Source organism: Nycticebus coucang, chromosome 4 (assembly GCF_027406575.1).
Source record: "Nycticebus coucang isolate mNycCou1 chromosome 4, mNycCou1.pri, whole genome shotgun sequence".
NCBI lineage: Eukaryota > Metazoa > Chordata > Mammalia > Primates > Lorisidae > Nycticebus > Nycticebus coucang.
The window spans coordinates 101,933,921-101,951,735 of record NC_069783.1 but is presented as its reverse complement, the minus strand read 5'-3'; the positions used below and the strand labels follow the sequence as shown (position 1 = coordinate 101,951,735).

At 39.1% G+C, this 17,815-nt stretch overlaps 1 pseudogene; it reads right to left on the bottom strand.

The window, feature by feature from the left end:
• Positions 1 to 12,273: 12,273 nt before the first annotated feature.
• On the bottom strand, positions 12,274 to 12,911 carry LOC128584587 (high mobility group protein B3-like; annotated as a pseudogene).
• Positions 12,912 to 17,815: the final 4,904 nt, after the last annotated feature.

Here is a 17,815-nt window from a genome sequence, read left to right as displayed (position 1 = left end):
TATAATTTTACCTTCAACCTATTTGTAGATTTCAATTTAAATTTTATCTCTTGTCTATAGTTATATCATGATTTATTTGCTTGTTTGTTTTTAATCCATTTTTCCAGTCTCTATCTTTTGGTTAAAATATTTAACTCATTTACATTTATGTGATTGGACATAAGGTAGGATTTATGCCTGTCATTTTAAAATTTGTTTTCAATACGTCTTATTTATTCCTCTATTTTTCATTATTGTATTCTTTTGTTTTTTTGTGTTAAATACACGCTTTCTCATGTACCATTTTAATTTCCAATCATTTCTCCCTATCATTTCTTGCACTGTATATATTTTAATGATCTTCTTTAGTTATCGCTCTGGAGATTACAATTTCTGTCCTAATTTAAAACAATTTATTTCATGATAGCACCAACTTAATGTCAATAGTATATATAAAAAAAAAAAACTTTCCTTTTATATATCTCTGTTTCTGTCTCCTGTCTTCTGTTGTTATTGTCATATAAATTCCATCTTTATATATAGCACACCTATCAAAATCTATAATTAATGCTTCATAAAATGTGTTTAAGTCAAATAGAAAAAATAGGTTACAAACAAAAATACATTTATACTCTGTTCTATATTTACCTATGTAGTTTTCTTTATTGGTATCTTTTCTTTATGTGCATTTTACTTACTACCTGGCTTTTTTTTCCTGTTAATTCTCATTCTAAAATATATCTTTTGATATGTTACTTATAGCATGGCTCTGCTAAAGGAAATTCTCTGTGTTTTTTTTATAAGGATATCTTTTATTTTCTCCTTAAGTTTTGAAAAACAGTTTTACTGAATATGGAATTCTTGTTTGGCAGTCTTTTGTACTTTTCTGTTTTCTATTGACTTGAATATGGTATCTCACTGCCTTTTGCCTTCCATAGTTTCTAAAGAAAAAAAAGCTATTTTATTTATTCAGGAGCCCTGGTACATGATAAGTCTTTTTTTCATTTTGCTTTCAAGATTCTGTCCTTGACTTTTCAGAGTTTGATAATTATGTATACAATTGTAGATTTCTTTAAGTTTATCTTAGTTGCAGATAGCCTTGACATTTTTGGATATGTATAGTAATACTTTTGTCAAATATGGTGAGTTTTTAGCCATTATATTCTCAAATAATCTTTCTACTTATTTCTCTCCTCTTCATTTAAAATTTCCATTATAAATATGTTGATATGTTTGATGTTGTTATAAGGCTTTATAGAATTCTGTTTATTCTTCTAAATTTTTAAAAATGTCTGTGTTCCTTAGACTGCATAATTTCAATTGGTCTATTGTAGTTAGCTGATTATTTTCTCTGACTGCTCAAAACTGCTCTTGAGTCTCTCTAGTTTATTTACACTTCAAATATTTAACTTTTCAACCCTAGAATTTCTATTTTTTTGTAATTGCCATATCTTTATTGATTTTTCTATTTAGTGAGACATTATGCTCATACTTTAATTCTCCAGACATAGTTTTTTTTTTTCTTTTTTTTTTTGAGACAGAGTCTCACAGCCCCTTGGTAGAGTGCTATAGTATCACAACTCACAGCAACCTCAAAATCTTCGGCTTAAGCGATTCCCTTGCCTCAGCCTCCCAAGTAGCGTGGACTATAGGCACCCTACACAATGCCCAGCTATTTTTTCATTGTAGTTGTCATTGTTGTTTGGCAGGTCCAGGCTGGGTTCAAACCTGCCAGCTTCAATGTATGTGGCCAAGGCCCTAGCTTCTGAGCTACAGGCACTGAGCCCAAACATAGTTTTTTTTTTTTTTTAATTATTTGAACATATTTAAATGTTTAAAAAATCTTTGTCAAGTAAGTCCAACAAAAGTTTCTATTGCTTGCATTTTCCTATATTTGGTTCATACTTTCATACATTTTTTTCATGCCTTCTAATATTTTTTGAAAAGAAGACATTTAAATCAGTATAATATATATTAATATACCTATATATTATATAGGTATAATATAATTAATATTAAATATAAGGTGGTATTACACAATATGTCAGATTTTCCCTCCACTCCAGATTTGTTGTTGCTACTTACTTTTGTTATTGCTGGTTTTATTGTTGTTTAGAAGCTTTCCTGAACTAATTTCATAAAGTCTATATTATCTGTTGTAGTCTCCACTGACAACATTGTTTGTTTAGTTTAATGATGACTTGCAGAGAATTTGTTTAATTCCAGAAAAGAATTAGCCCCTATTTTTTGCTGGGGGGGTTGTGTATATGTTGGGGAATGTCTACAACATTCAGTTGGGCAGTTTGTAAGTCTACCTTCCATTCATTCCCTGTTTTCACAAAAGTCTCAAGAGCTGCAAGAGGTGAAATCTTACATACTTTTCCAGTCTTTTATGAAGATGGTATCCTGCATGTTGGTGTGACTTTCTGTATTCCCATAACCATATTGAATTTTTTGGCGTCCCCTTCTGAAATCTCATTCCCTAGGTTTTTAGTTTATCCTGTTATCACCTCCTAGGCAATTGCAATGTTAAACAATTGTTTCTGTTTCCTTTTGCTAAATAACTCTGAATAAAATGCTACTTTTGTACAATTGAGTTCTGAATCATATAAAATAAATGAAAGTCTTGAGAGTGAAGTTTTACAGAGAATGGCCAAATAGGCCAAAGAATGATACTTCTCTGAGAACAGAGTCTTAAAAGAGCTCAACTTATACTTACCTCTCCACTTGTGCTTGAATAGTGTTTTTCACTGTAAAATGTGAGATGTTGACTTTTGAGATAGGGAAGCTGGAGAAGGATGAGGAATTAGACAAGATAAAATGTCATAAAACTCACTGTCACTGAGATTTAGCTTTTTTTTCTTAAATAAATGGCCCCTGAGGATTCTTGAAAATGGTTAATTTTCAGAGTTCTGAAATAGTTGGCTTTGATCATTTTGGCGACTTTCTCTTTGCTTTTATTAAACAGAGGAATTTTGGAAGTTCATAATCTACCATTCTCAATGACATTACTAAGAATTTTTGTTTTAACTTGAAGTAGGTGAAAATTAATTGCTAGGATACAGGAAGCAATACATGTAAAAGGAAAAGTTGACAGAATAGACATTATTATCTTTTAAATTGTTCATCACTCACACTTAAGAAAATTGATAGTCGAAAAAAAAAAAAGAAAATTGATAGTCAAGCCACAAATCTGGAGATTAGAGAGATAGATTGATGTAACAAAGGCCTTGTATACAGAATTCTTTACTTTTAAGGAAAACTCAGAAAATAGATTTTAAAAAACAATAAGGGTTGAACAGATCTTTCATAGAGGAAATATACAAAAGGCCTAAAAACATCCAGCTTTTCGTTTCTAAGTAACATTCTCCAATAAAAGAAAACATATCTCTTCAAATAAATGACTCATTCCAAGGCTTGGACAGGGGAATGTCACAATGATCCTGGGACATCTATGGCAACAGAAAATGAAGATGTGCTTAAAGGACAATGGGAGCATGTCACAGGGGCCCAGGAGCTAAAGTGGATAGGATCTGACAGGCCAATTCTGGGACTTTGGCATAAAAATAAATAATTATAGCAACAAATTAGGACCCATTTAATATTCTTAAGCCAACTAATACATAATGATATTAAACAAGCTGAACAAATGACCATATAATAAAAAATGAAAGACGGTAAGCTCATCCTTACAAGAGAGTATCAATTGACCAATATAAAAAGGATAGTAGAGTTAGAAAAAATATCAATGTGTTTTAAAATTTAAAGGTGAAAGTGTAATATAGAACTAGGTATTTACATGTTTCAAATTATCTCCCTATAAATTACTAAAAAAGAAAATTAGAAACCCTATTGCAGAGAAATCTAGCCAACACCATCTTAACCAAGATATCATACCTCACATCATTTCAATATTGGAAAAAAATTCATTTGCCTACTAATAAAATGTTCTCAGAAAGGTATAATATCCTCCTGATGGTCTTCCTGCCTAAAATGAATAATCTAATCAAGAGAAAACATTAGATGAATTCAAACTTAGGTACACTATAAAAAAATTAATTGTTTTGTACTTTTACAAAATATCAAAGTCAGAAAAGACATGAAAAGGCTCAGAAATTATTTCAAATTAAAAGAGACAAAGAGACATGACTGACAACTAATTGCAATGCATGAGGCTGATTTTAATCTGACACTAGGAAAATATTAGCTGTGAAAGACATTTTGGGGAAAAGTGAAAAAAATTAAGTGGGAACAATAGATGAGATCATTATATGCAATCTTCAGTTTATGGCTAACCATATTACCAATATATATGAGAGTGTTTTGATTCTCAGGAAACACATACTGAACTATTTAAGAGCAAGAGGTAAGGATGTTTCTAACATAGTTAAGAAAAAAGTATATCCCAATAATGTAGACATACACCTGTGTATCTATTTATATAGGTTTATCATGAGAATTATAATACAAATGGGGCAAGATGTAAACACTTGGATACAGAAAAAGGATGTATGAGAGAAATATAAGTTAAAGCTAAAAACTATATATAATAAAATAATAATATTTTAGTCTTTCTCTTGCTTTCTTTACTCTAATGATTTAACACATTCGGTCACTCTCATCCTTGAAACATTTCTTCAGTTGGCTTCCATGAACGTATGGTCACCAGGTTTTCTCCCTACTTCTTTAGCTGCTTCTTCACCTCCTGTTTTACTTTTTCCTCATAATTCTGACCTGTACATTTGATTATTCCCTAGACCTCTGATCATTCCTATCAGCATTCATTTTTTAGGGCATCTCCTTCAATCTCATGGATCTATGTGCTGAATCCCAGCTGAATTTATGATATTTCACTTCCCCCATATCACCTTGATCTGCAAAATTTTCTTATCTTTTCTGGCTAATGGCAAATTCATCCTTTCAGTAGTTTAGAACAAAACCTTAAAATAATCTTTGATTTCTTTTCTTTTTCATTTTCCATCACATATCACAAAATCTTATTGGTTGAACCTTCAAAATAGAATGGGAATTCTTACTGATTTCTACATAGGTGACTACAAGAGTTTTGAGACAGACTGTGTTATCGTTCGTTATTTCACTTCTAAGAAACACCATTGACTGCATTCTTTCTAATTCACATGTGCAAGTTTCAACTTGCTTGGCTTATTGGTGCCGCTGGGAGGGCTTCATTTGTTTCCATCAGCATAGTTTTTATATTTCCAGTTTTTCTGTGTCTCAAAACTTTCATAATGACCCCATCTATCACCTCTATTACTTTCTCTAACAGAATAGCTCAAGATACTACCATATTTACTTAAAATATATTTCCATATTTTTTGTTTTTATATATTTTTATTAAGTCATATACGCATAGATCATATATACATTAATGCATTTATGGGATACAATGTGTTGATTTTATATACAATTTGGAATGCTTATATCAAACTAGTTAATATATCCTTCACGTCATTTACTTAATTATTATGTTAAGACATTTATACTCTATACTTAATAGATTAGACATGTACCTTTGCAATATGCACCATAGGTATAGTCCTGCCATTTACCCTCCCTCTATCCAACCTCTCCCCTCTCCTCCCATGCCCCTCCTTTTCCCTTCTTCATCCTGGGCTATAGTTGTCATTTATCTTTCATATGAAAGTGTGAGTAATTGTAAATTGGTTTCATAATAGTACTGAGTACATTGGATACGTTTTCTTCCATTCTTGAGATACTTTACTAAGAAGAATATGTTCCAGCTCCATCCACGTAAACATAAAAGAGGTAAAGGCTCTATCTTTTTTAAGGCTGCATAATATTCCATGGTATACATATACCATATGGATTAATTTATTAATCCATTCATGGGTTGATGTGCATCTGGGCTTCTTCCATGATGTGGCTATTATGAATTGAGGTGCAATGAATAATCTGGTGCAATTATCTTTGTTGTAAAGTGATTTTTTTGTGTGTTTTGGATATACACAGTAGAGGAATTACAGGATTAAATGGCAGGTCTATTTTTAGATACCTGAGTGTTCTCAAAACTTCTTTCCAAAAGTTATGTATTAAGTTGCATTCCCACTAGCATTGCAGAAGTGTTCCCTTTTCTCTGCATCCATGCCAACTTCTGTAGTTTTGGGATTTTGTTATATGGGCTACTCTTACTGGAGTTAGATGATATCTCAAAGTGGCAGGTTATGTCATGTTTAATCATCAGAGAAATGCAAATCAAAACCACTTTGAGATATTCCATTTTTTTAAATAAATGTATTACATATCCTTACTTCTGATTGAGCCAGTTGATTCTCAGCACAGTGGGACTCTGTTAAAACAAAAGTCTTGACCTCCCATTTCTTTGCTCAACATCTCCTCATCTCACTCACTAAATAAATAAAAAGCTCTTACTGTGACCTGCAAATTAGACACGGTGTTTCTCTGACCTTCCCTTCTCTTTACCTCTAAATTCACTCTGCTATAGTTGGAATGGTCTCTGAGTAATTTTTTGAGCATGCGGGAGCACTTCTCCCTAGAGCCTTCGCTGCCCCGCATTCTTGCTCATCCCCTTACTTCCCTGCTGTGCTGGATCAGAGGTACCTTGGGAAGGCTGCCCCTAGTTACCAAAACTAACTGTCAGTGTGCCACATCCCTTCCAGAAATTTCTAGCCCTCTTCCCTGACTTCCTCGTTCTCCTAGAGCTGTGTGGAATGTGTGTGCATGTGTGTGTAGTTAATTTTCTGTCTTTTACCTTATACCTACTTGTGAGAAAGATCTTGTGTGTTTCTTTACTGCTGCTTCTTTAGCTCATAATAGGCATTAGATATTAGTAAATAAATGAATAAAATACTCAAATTTGCTTGTGTCTTTTAATATTGTGAACCTTTTTTTTTTTTCCCTCAGCGCCCCAATATTGTGAACCTTTTAAAACCATTTTAATATCATGTAACCGTTTGGCCCTCGGGGTTCTTACCTCCTCTAATAATTTTATTACTTAATTATATATATATATATTATATGTGTGTGTATGTGTGTATATATATGTATATATATTAAATTACTTTTTTTTAGACAGAGTGTCACTTGGTTGTCCTGGGTACAGTGCCGTAGTGGCATCATAGTTCACAGCAACCTCAAACTCTTAAGTTCAAGTGATCCTCTTGCCTCAGCCTCCGAAGTAGAGTAGCTGGGACTACAAGTGCCTGACACAATGCCAGACTAGTTTTTCTATTTTTAGTAGAGATGGGTCTCCATCTTGCTCAGGCTGGTCTTGAACTCCTGAACTCAGGCAATACACCTGCATCAGCCTCCCAGAGTGTTGCATTAATATATTAATACCTATGTCCTCCATGGACTCTTCCAAAGGACCTGTTTTTAAAAAATAATGCAACTGGGAGGCATCTATGGCTGAGTGGGTAGGGTGCTGGCCCCATATACCAAGGATGGAGGGTTCAAACCCAGCCCCAGGCAAACTGCAACAAAAAATAGTCAGGCATTGTGGCAGGCTCCTGTAGTCCCAGCTACTCAGGAGGCTGAGGCAAGAGAATCGCCTAAGCCCAGGAATTGGAGGTTGCTATGAGCAGTGACACCATGGCACTCTATCAAGGGTGACAAAGTGAGACTCTGTCTCAAAAAGAAAAAAAACAACTATTTAATATGTGCCTATGGTGTGGCAGACATTTGCTGGATGCTTAGGAATCAAATGTGACCAAGACTCAGTTTTGTCTCCAAGGACTTCAGAGTCTAGTAGCAGATGGGACCAACATGTGATATATAGACAAAAATAAAAAACAATATGGTGATATTATGGAAGACTTAAATTCTTTAGTGACAAAGTGTATCTTGTTCATATTATTGTTACTGAGGTTTTCACAACAATTAACAACAAAAATTTAACACTAGATTTCAGTGTGTGTTCTTATTTTCCAACATGACAAAGACGTTCAGTGTGAGATGATGAAAGGAGAGTCAGGAAATAGTGAGTCACACAAGCCAACAGCAAACAGATTATAAAAGGAGAAAAAGAGGTAAACAAAGAAGGCAGGGTATTAATGAATCTGCTAAAATTCAACCAAAAGTCTTATGTATAATCCAATGAGGACTATTGCAACAGCATCCCATACTTTCATTCCTCCTGAGTCTTTCAAACAGCCTCTGTCTACAGGAGTGTGGAGAGACAGTTTAGCAAGGTTTCTCAGTCCCAGATCTGCCTTTCATGGCTCTGTGTTGGCAGAAGTTTACCCTTGAAGGTCACAAGGAAGTTGATTCTGGAGTGAAGATCTTGCTAAGTTAATTGACACTTTAATTTCTTTTGTTTGAATTTTGTTCTATTAGCTTTTCAAACACAGCAAAGTTGAAATGATCATACCAGTGGTTTCTGTAATGTAGACAGATGATATTATGAAAAATAAACACACTGATATGTAGAAGCATGCACATATATTGAAAAGACTCCCTGCACTGCTCACAGGAATTACTGGAGTAGCTGAAGCTCTCCATCTGGAAATACCAAGCCTGATGTTTCATGCTATCTTCACAGCCATGTGCTACACCCTCCCAGTTGACTTAATGGAAGCTAGAATGACAAAAAGAAATACAAGAGAGTCAAACTTGTATAAACATAGACAAATGCCAGAGAGGTCATTACAGCTTTCTAGTAATTAGTGCTAAATTACCTGCAGTTTATGTGCACACAGAATGCTCATGCTGATAACCCAGCATTTCACTAATTTAACACTAGTTCATTCTCTGATCATGACGGTTTCTGCTCCTGAGTTTTTGCAGCTTCTGTGTGTCTTTTTACCAATCTACATCAACTTTCCTCATGTCAGGGTACGCTGCTTTCCCAGGTTATGCAGATCACCTTATTTCAGAGCATAAAAGTGTACACAATTTTATGTCAGGCCATCAGGTGCTGACTAGCTCTCTGTTTCTGAATGGCCTTGATTTCAGAGGAGCATAAATAGAGCAGCTTACATGATCATTGAAACTGCTCAGTTGGCTTCAGGACAAAAAAATAAAAAGACAATCTCATCCTGTAATATGTCTAATATTTTATTATTTGCCTCCCATTCTCCTGACTTTTTAGTTCCTGATTCCTGGGGCACTCTGAGCTGCAGCTCAAGGGACAATTGGTGCATGTCTGTTAGATTCCCACAGCATCTTGGACCAATGGGGCATTGTGTGCTCATTTTCTCCTAACAGCCCCTCATCTTGTGTCCTGCTCAGAATGCTAAAAAATTGTCCTCTGCTCACTCAGATAGGAAGAACACACTCTTACGGAACACAACACTGCCCTTGGCAAGCAGCCCTGTGGAAGCCAACAAATGGTTCCTTGGTCTTGGGTTTGAGGAAGCTCAAAAACGAGGATTGAGCAAGGTATCTGTGGGTACTCAGCAATTATGAAAAGTTTGAAAGCAGAATCTTCCTCGAAGTGGGGAGAATGAGTGTGTCTTACCTGAGGCAAATAGCCAATTATTCACAGGTGAAATAGAACACCATTTGTGCCCTGGTTTGCAGAATGGTTTGGGGCCAGAGGTCTTCCAGCTCATCTTGCATGTATGATCAGAGGCAAGGGATCTGAGCTGTTGATGCCCACAGGTCCTCTCTCTTTCATATGGAGCCAGGAAGAAATAGAAAGGGAGTGGGGTGAAAGGAAGGAGGCCCTCTCTGCAGGCCTCTGTTGTGTGTCCACATCAGTTGTCCATGACCTCCTGAGACTGTCCCACTTGGGTCTTTCTCTCAAGTCCTTGTGCTGTTCCTCTCTCCCTTAACCCAGTCTCTCACCAGCTTCAATTGATCCACATCGTCCCTCTTGGAGTCTCTGTCCCTGATTCTGTTCTCACGCTGTACTCCTCTTCCGTGGAGTTGCCAAGTATTAGAAATCTTAGTGTGTCTTGAAAATTTTCTTTGTTTCTAATGTGAGTGGCAAGTTCTACTCACTGTCCCCTCTGCCAGATTCAGCTACCGCATATAGAAGATGTGAATTTCTCAAATGTCAGGTTAAAGGGAAGAAGCATGGGTCTGGGTGTTTTCCCCTCAGGATTGAAATTTGTTTGGTGTTTGTGTGTGAGATAGACTTATCTGTGTGCACCACTACGTTTGTGTCTATGCACATAAACAGATGTGGAAAATGGGAAACCCAGTGATACATTAGGGTTTAGGTGGGAATAGGTAATGTTAGAAGGATTCTGTCTAGGTGTTCAAGGAAGAGCTCAAGAGTGGTATTAAATATGACCTGAGACACGAATGACAGAGGACACAGCCATGGGAAGAACTGGTGTGTGTGTGGGGGGGAGTCCACAAGGAGAAACTCTCCTGTGCCACAAGCCTTAATGCTGTAAAGAGACTGATGTGCTCAGTAAACAAGGAGAAGCTTGATTAGTGACAGAGTCATCAGGATCATCAAATGATAGAAGCCAGATTACGGAGGCCTCTGACTGTATTAAGGATTTTGACTTTGATTCCAAGTGCAGAGACGATGGCTACAACAATTTAAGCAGGTGTGTGTCATTCTAACTTACAAGTGAAAATATCACTCAGGGCAGTTGTGTGGTAGCAAGAAGAAAAGAACAGAGATAACTTAGGAGGCTGCTGCCAAACTCTATAGTGGTTTAAATTAGGGTGGTGGCCATGAATATGGAGAGAAGTGGTTGCATAGAACAGGTGTTCTCTGGGTAGAGCCTTCCAGATGGATTGGAAGGAAAGGATATACTGTAACGAGGAAGGACATGTTGACTTCTTGTTTTCTGGTCTAAGTGACTGAATAAATGGTAAAGCCATTGACTGAGAAAGATAAAACTATCAGGGAGGCAATTTTAGGGGTTTGGGTGTGGAATCAAGTGACTATTTTGTTAAGTTACCTGTTGCCACTCAGATGCAGATCTCAAGTCAGTTGGATATGAGAATTGGAGATTTCCGCTAAAGGCTGGAAATACACATGTGGGCATCATCAACAAATGCCTAATATTTTTTACATGCCGTGATTGAAATTACATAAAGAGAAATGGTGATTATGTAAGAGCAAAAGGCTTATAACCAATAAGATTACAGATTACAGAGAAGGAGCCTGCAAAAGAGACTAAGAAAATCCGTCAGATTGGGAGAGGCCAGGTATGTGGGCTGCCATAGAAGTCCAAGGAGACCTGCAGTCAGGAGTGCTGCTGTCTCATACAACAGAGAGGTTATTTCCTGCCTCACCCAAACAGGCTGGGTGGTGGGATCAGGATCCTGGGTTGCAGTGAGTTGGATGAGAATGAACTGCAATGAAGGGGAGGCAGCAATTATAAATCATTCTTATCATTTTTTCAGGAAGTTTGGCTGTGAAATGGTAGGGAACTGTAGGGTTGAGAACTGTAGGGTTAAGGAATGGCTTACACATTTACTTAACGTTGAGAAATAATTTTTTTAATGTAATACTGTTTATTTAACTTCAAAAACATTTCAACGTTCTAAACGAACAAAAAATAACAGAACATTGAAAATGTGTTTAAGTACAGAAGGTTCTTGAGCTTCCATTGATGCAACGGCTCTTCCACTGATGCAATGGCTCTTCCGCTTGCTGCTTTGCCAACAATGAAGAGTTCTACGGTTTGTTTTTAAAACAGTTTAAAAACTACTATACTTAACTAAAAAAAAAAATCCAAACACTTCTCATGCCAGCTGACCCCTCTTTGTCCACAGCTAAGAATGGCAGCAGAATGCTGTTACTATATACAAAAACAAGACAACCTGAAGCTAAGTGGATGCCCGCCACAGTGTCAACAGGTCCAGCTCACAGTGCACACCCTGAGCGATGGCCCATTCAAAGGGCATCTTTCACCATGGCCTTAAAGCCAAGCAAGGAGCAGCAAGAGTTGGTCTTGGTTTTTTTGTTCTTTTTACAAACTATAGATATGTACAGTTGATAACTCAGGATTTCTAGCCAATAACCATCTAGTTAACACCACCTTACAAATTAAAACAAAATGTCAAAAACATCTTTAAATGCCTTGTCACACCAACAGCAAAGTGCACAGAGTGAGGAGAACACGAGAGTGCCTTTTCATTTTAAAAATGTTTGGAAATATGTACAACTTTGATACAGTTTCAAGGTGCTCCAGACATCCATGGCCACTTCGTGTAAACCAGTGGCAATTTCTAGAGCACTTTGATATTACAATATGATCATATGATCGTGATCTAATTTTGTGATTAAACCTAATGAGGGCAATAGACATTTCTCAATTAAGAGATGTGTCATTTACGGCGCTCCCCTGCTCTAAGGTATTCACAAGGAGACAGATAAACAGTTTTTCATTCATCCTCCTCCTCCTCCTCTTCTTCTTCCTCGTCTTCTTCATCTTCCTCTTCAACCTTTTTCCTGGCAACTTTAGTGGGACCCTTTGCGCCATCAAACTTTCCTTTAGACTTATAGTCAGTGACATCCTTCTCATACTTCTCCTTCAGCTTCGCTGCCTTGCTGATGTAAGGCTGCTTTTCACTATCACTTAAGTGATTCCACATCTCACCCAGTTTTTTTTGCCACATCTCCAATGGAGATACCAGGATGTGTAGACTTGGTCTTGGGGCAGAATTCTGAACAGAAGAGGAAAAATCCAGACGATGGCCTCTTGGGGGCATTAGGGTCCTTCAACTTCTTTCCTCCTTTAGCTGGTCCCTAATCCTTCATTTCCTGATCAGAGCGGACTTTATCAGCCTTTGCCCTTTCATCAAATTTAGACTTCTCTTTCCCAGACATTGCTTTCCACCTTTCACAGCACTTCTTGGAAAATTCTGCAAAATTGCCAGGGACCTCTGGGTTTTTCTTCTTATGTTCTCTGCATGTCTGCACAAAGAAGGCATAGGCGAATGAACCAAGCGAGAACAAAAGCATAAAAACAGATCACCATAAGGCATAATCCAAGAGCAAAGTTGATGAAGAAGTAAGAGAGTAAGAAGAGATGGTGAAAAATAATAGGCACATGGATACTTGGTCCCTTTTTTACAGGAGGAAAAGCCAATGCAGGAGGAATGTTAAATTTCATGGAAGGAAGATGAGGCAGTTCCTCTTTGAACTGTTTCTGTTTTCTTAGTAGAAGGCAAGGACATCATCTGAGAGGAGGATATGACATGCGGTATTTGTGGTGAGAGGCAGAAATATAAAATCGTTTGATGAGACAGTTGGGAGAGCAAGTGTACTCCTGAAGTGGCCTACAAAGTTGTCAAATCACAATATGGCCCAGTAGGGATGGCTCCTTCCTTTAATGATAACCTTGACCATTTCAATTAACATTTCTTTTGTTCTGGCCCTTACTCTTTTTAACACTTTGTCCCATTGCTCCAATACAGAGGGAGTGCAGAAATGGAAAAACAAACAAGAGATTAAGTGAAAACGTAATTTCGGAATCCTTTGTGCTATCTAAAATGCATGATGTTTTGAAATGTACCCTTGCACTGTGCACATTAGGTGAGATCCCACCAAATAACATTTAAAAACAAGCAAAAGTGTATTATAAATGTCTGACCACAAAAAATAAGTAAATGCGGTGATGGTTATGTTAATAAGTTTGATTAAAACCATGTCTATCAAATCACCACATTGTACCCATAAATGTATACAGTTCCGATTTAATAAAAATTAAGTTAAAAAATAAAATGCATGATGTAAGTATTCTAAAAATATTGGCAGGAGGGGGAGACAAGATGGCGGACTGAAGCCAGCTTTCAACAAAGGGTCCCATCCAGAAGGAGAGTTAAGGGACAGGAATTTAGTAAGTATCCTGGTGGACTTGAGCCTCACCAAGAGAGAAGGCTGAAGAACGCACATCAACACCGCTGAGGCAAGTTGTGATCACAAGGACGCAAACAAAAGGTACAAAATCTACCACCAAGCGGACGGGAGTCCCCCTCCCCCATGAGACCGGCTCTAGAGCCCCATAATTGAACAAGCGGGCAGAAATTGAACAAGCGGGCAGAAATTAGAGCCCTTTAATTTCCACGGTCTCTCCACGGGAGAGACCTTCTAAAAACTGGACCTACCTCCCCTACTGGGGTGCCGTGGCGTTCTCCTGCTGGACATAGGGCTGAATAAAACTTTGGGAATCCTCTGCCAGCAACCCTGAATCCCCCGCGCTCCCCTCCCGCCCACTGAAGTCTGGAGGCCTGTCCCCCAGGACTTCGGATCCTTGGGTGATTTCTCAAGGGGAGTGGACAGTCCCCTTGAGTGCGACTGGTCAGCATTGACTCTGAGGCGCGCGAGTGAGGAGAGGGCACCGGGCTGAGTCACGACTCGCGGCACTTCCCTGCGGTGCAGTGCAGCAACCCTCCCCAGGCATACGGGGCCCAAGACTGAATCAGAATCTGGCCTCCCCGCTGAGAGCTGAGAACCCCTACTCTCACTCGGGGTCTGAGGGCCTATCCCCCAGGAGTTCGGCTCCTTGGGTGATTTCTCGAGGGGAGTGCACAGTGCCTGAGCTGCGTCAGGTCAGCGCTGACTCTGGGATACGTGAGCGAGGAGAGGGCACTCTGCTGAGGGGAAATCAAGCCTTGGTGGCACTTCCCTGCGGTGCAGTGCAGGAGCCCTCCCCGGACCGTAGTATTGCGTGAAACTGAATGAAACTCTAGCTTCCCCCCGCCCCACTCCCAATCGGGGTCTGGGGGCTCATCCCCCAAGAGTTCTGATTCTTGGGGGATCTCTTAAGGGGTGTGGACCCAGCACAAACTGCGGCCGCTCAGTGCTGACTCTGGGGCGTGGGACAGAGGAGAAAAGGGTCGCCTGAGTGCCCACACCAGAGCAGCAGTTCCCTGGAGGTAGATCAACAGCCGTTTTTTCTTTAACGGCAGAACGCTCACTTCTGGATATTCTGAGGCCACACCCCCTGTCTCCCTGGGCAACCAGAGGAGGCCACCGGTGACACGGCTCACAAACCCGGAAGCCTCCAGGGCGGGGCCGACCCAGAGAGGTGTTCAGACGCAATTCTCCAGCAGCAAAGACGTTTGAACTCAAAACAGCCCGTCTCCTGTAGGCGACGACAGGAACAGAGACAGAACCTCACAAAGTTGTCTGTTCTGTTCTGTTCTGTTAGCAGCATGCATCAGGGACGGGGCTAAGCCTGAGTGAACACCTCCTTCCCATCACCTGCATCAAACACTCAAAGATGTCAGGCCCCATCTCCTCCTGCTAGATAGCGGCAGTCTGCGGGGGCCTGACAGACTTCCTTGCGATTCAGGCAGGTGCAAACCCCTGGAGTGTCTGTTCACTGCAGGCAACTGGGTTAGCCATCTGCAGAGATACCAGTGACTGGGTCCGACGGAGGGGCAAAGTGGGGAAGGAGACGTCAACCTTCCCAGACTGCTCTGTTTGCTGGGTGGCTCCTCCTGACTCCACGCTGCACTGGGGTGAGCCGTGTCAGAGGAGTCACCAGGCCCCTGTGATCCAGTTCCCAGAGACCTCTTGAACCCTTCCACCCGAGACAAGTGCCGATTGAGACAGTTGATTCGGACCTTTTGAACTGGGCTAATAGACTGAGGACTCTTCAGGCGGTGCCCTGGGTGTGCGATTGTAGGAAGGTTTGATTCTCCTTTTCCAACTGGGGCCAGAGGTGGGCAGGCGGGGTGACTTAATTGCTGATTTTTCCACAGCTGAGACTTCAAGCCAGAGTAGAAGTTGCAATAGGATCGAACAGAAACCAGCTGAAAACAAGACAGAACCACTTTGCTCCACCACACCAGACAGGGCCCCAGTTTCTCAGGCCACAACACTGTACGGGCCCTCGATAAAACCCCAGGGGAAAAACCAAAGGGAGTAAACCATGGGGCGGAATCAGCGGAAAAACTCTGGTAACATGATAACCAGAATAGATCAACTCCCCCAAGAAAAGATACGGCAGATGTGATTGAAGATCCCATTCATAAACAACTGGCTGAGATGTCAGAAGTCGAATTCAGAATTTGGTTTGCAGACAAGATTAATAAAATGGAATTAGGAATTCGAGGAGAAATTCAAAAATCATCTCAAGAATTTAACGAATTTAAAGACAAAACCACCAAAGACTTAGACACACTGAAACAAGAACTTACAGCCCTCAAAGATATGAAAAATACAGTAGAATCCCTCAGTAACAGAATGGAGCAAGCAGAAGAAAGGATTTCTGACATTGAAGATAAAGTCTTCGAACGCTCCCAATCTCTCAAAGAGGAAGAGAAATGGAGAGCAAAAACGGATCACTCACTCAGAGAGCTCTCAGATAATTCGAAAAAAAACAACATAAGGGTTATAGGAATTTCGGAGACTGATGAAGTAGCTGCCAAGGACACAGAGGCCCTTCTACATGAAATTATGAAAGAAAATTTTCCAGACATGCCTAGAGAATCTGAAATTCAGATAGCAGACAGCTTCAGAACCCCAGCACGATTCAACCCCAATAAGCCATCTCCCAGACATATCATAATTAGCTTCACTAAAGTTAACATGAAAGAGAAGATTCTCAAAGCAGCCCGGTGAAAGAAAACTATAACGTACAAAGGTAAGAATATTAGAATAACTGCAGATCTCTCTGCTGAAACTTTTCAAGCAAGAAGAGGCTGGTCATCAACTTTTAATCTCCTAAAGCAAAAAACCTTTCAACCCAGGATCTTGTATCCAGCTAAACTGAGTTTCATCTATGATGGAGAAATTAAATACTTCAATGACATTCATATGTTGAAAAAATTTGCCATAAGTAAACCAGCTCTTCAGGATGTTCTCAGACCTATCCTCCACAATGACCAACCCAATCCTATACCACAAAAGTAAACTCACTCAGAATCTTCGGATCAAACTCCAACTTCCACACTGGCGAAAGGATTAAAAATGTCCACTGGACCTTTGAAAAACTCGATACCCAAAATTCCACCAGACTTATCAATACTCTCCATCAATGTGAATGGCTTAAACTGTCCTCTAAAGAGGCATAGGTTAGCTGACTGGATACAAAAACTCAAGCCAGATATTTGTTGCATACAAGAGTCACATCTCAACTTAAAAGACAAATACAGACTCAGGGTGAAAGGATGGTCATCCATATTTCAGGCAAATGGTAATCAGAAAAAAGCAGGTGTTGCAATTTTATTTGCAGATACAGTAGGCTTTAAACCATCAAAAGTAAGGAAGGACAAGAATGGTCACTTCATATTTGTTAAGGGTAATACTCAATATGACGAGATCTCAATTATTAATATCTATGCACCCAACCAGAATGCACCTCAATTTATAAGAGAAACTCTAACAGACATGAGTAACTTGATTTCCTCCAGCTCCATAATCGTTGGAGATTTCAACACTCCCTTGGCAGTGTTGGATCGATCCTCCAGAAAGAAGCTGAGCAAAGAAACCTTAGATTTAAACCTAACCATCCAATATTTAGATTTAGCAGACATCTACAGAACATTTCATCCCAACAAAACTGAATACACATACTTCTCATCAGCCCACGGAACTTACTCCAAAATTGATCACATTTTAGGTCACAAGTCTAACCTCAGTAAATTTAAAGGAATAGAAATTATTCCATGCATCTTCTCGGACCATCATGGAATAAAACTTGAATTGAGTAACAACAGGAATCTGCATACCCATACAAAAACATGGAAGTTAAATAACCTTATGCTGAATGATAGCTGGGTCAGAGATGAGATTAAGAAAGAAATCACCAATTTTTTGGAACAAAATGACAATGAAGACACAAACTATCAGAACCTATGGGACACTGCAAAGGCAGTTCTAAGAGGGAAATTTATAGCACTGCAAGCCTTCCTCAAGAGAACGGAAAGAGAGGAAGTTAACAACTTAATGGGACATCTCACGCAACTGGAAAAG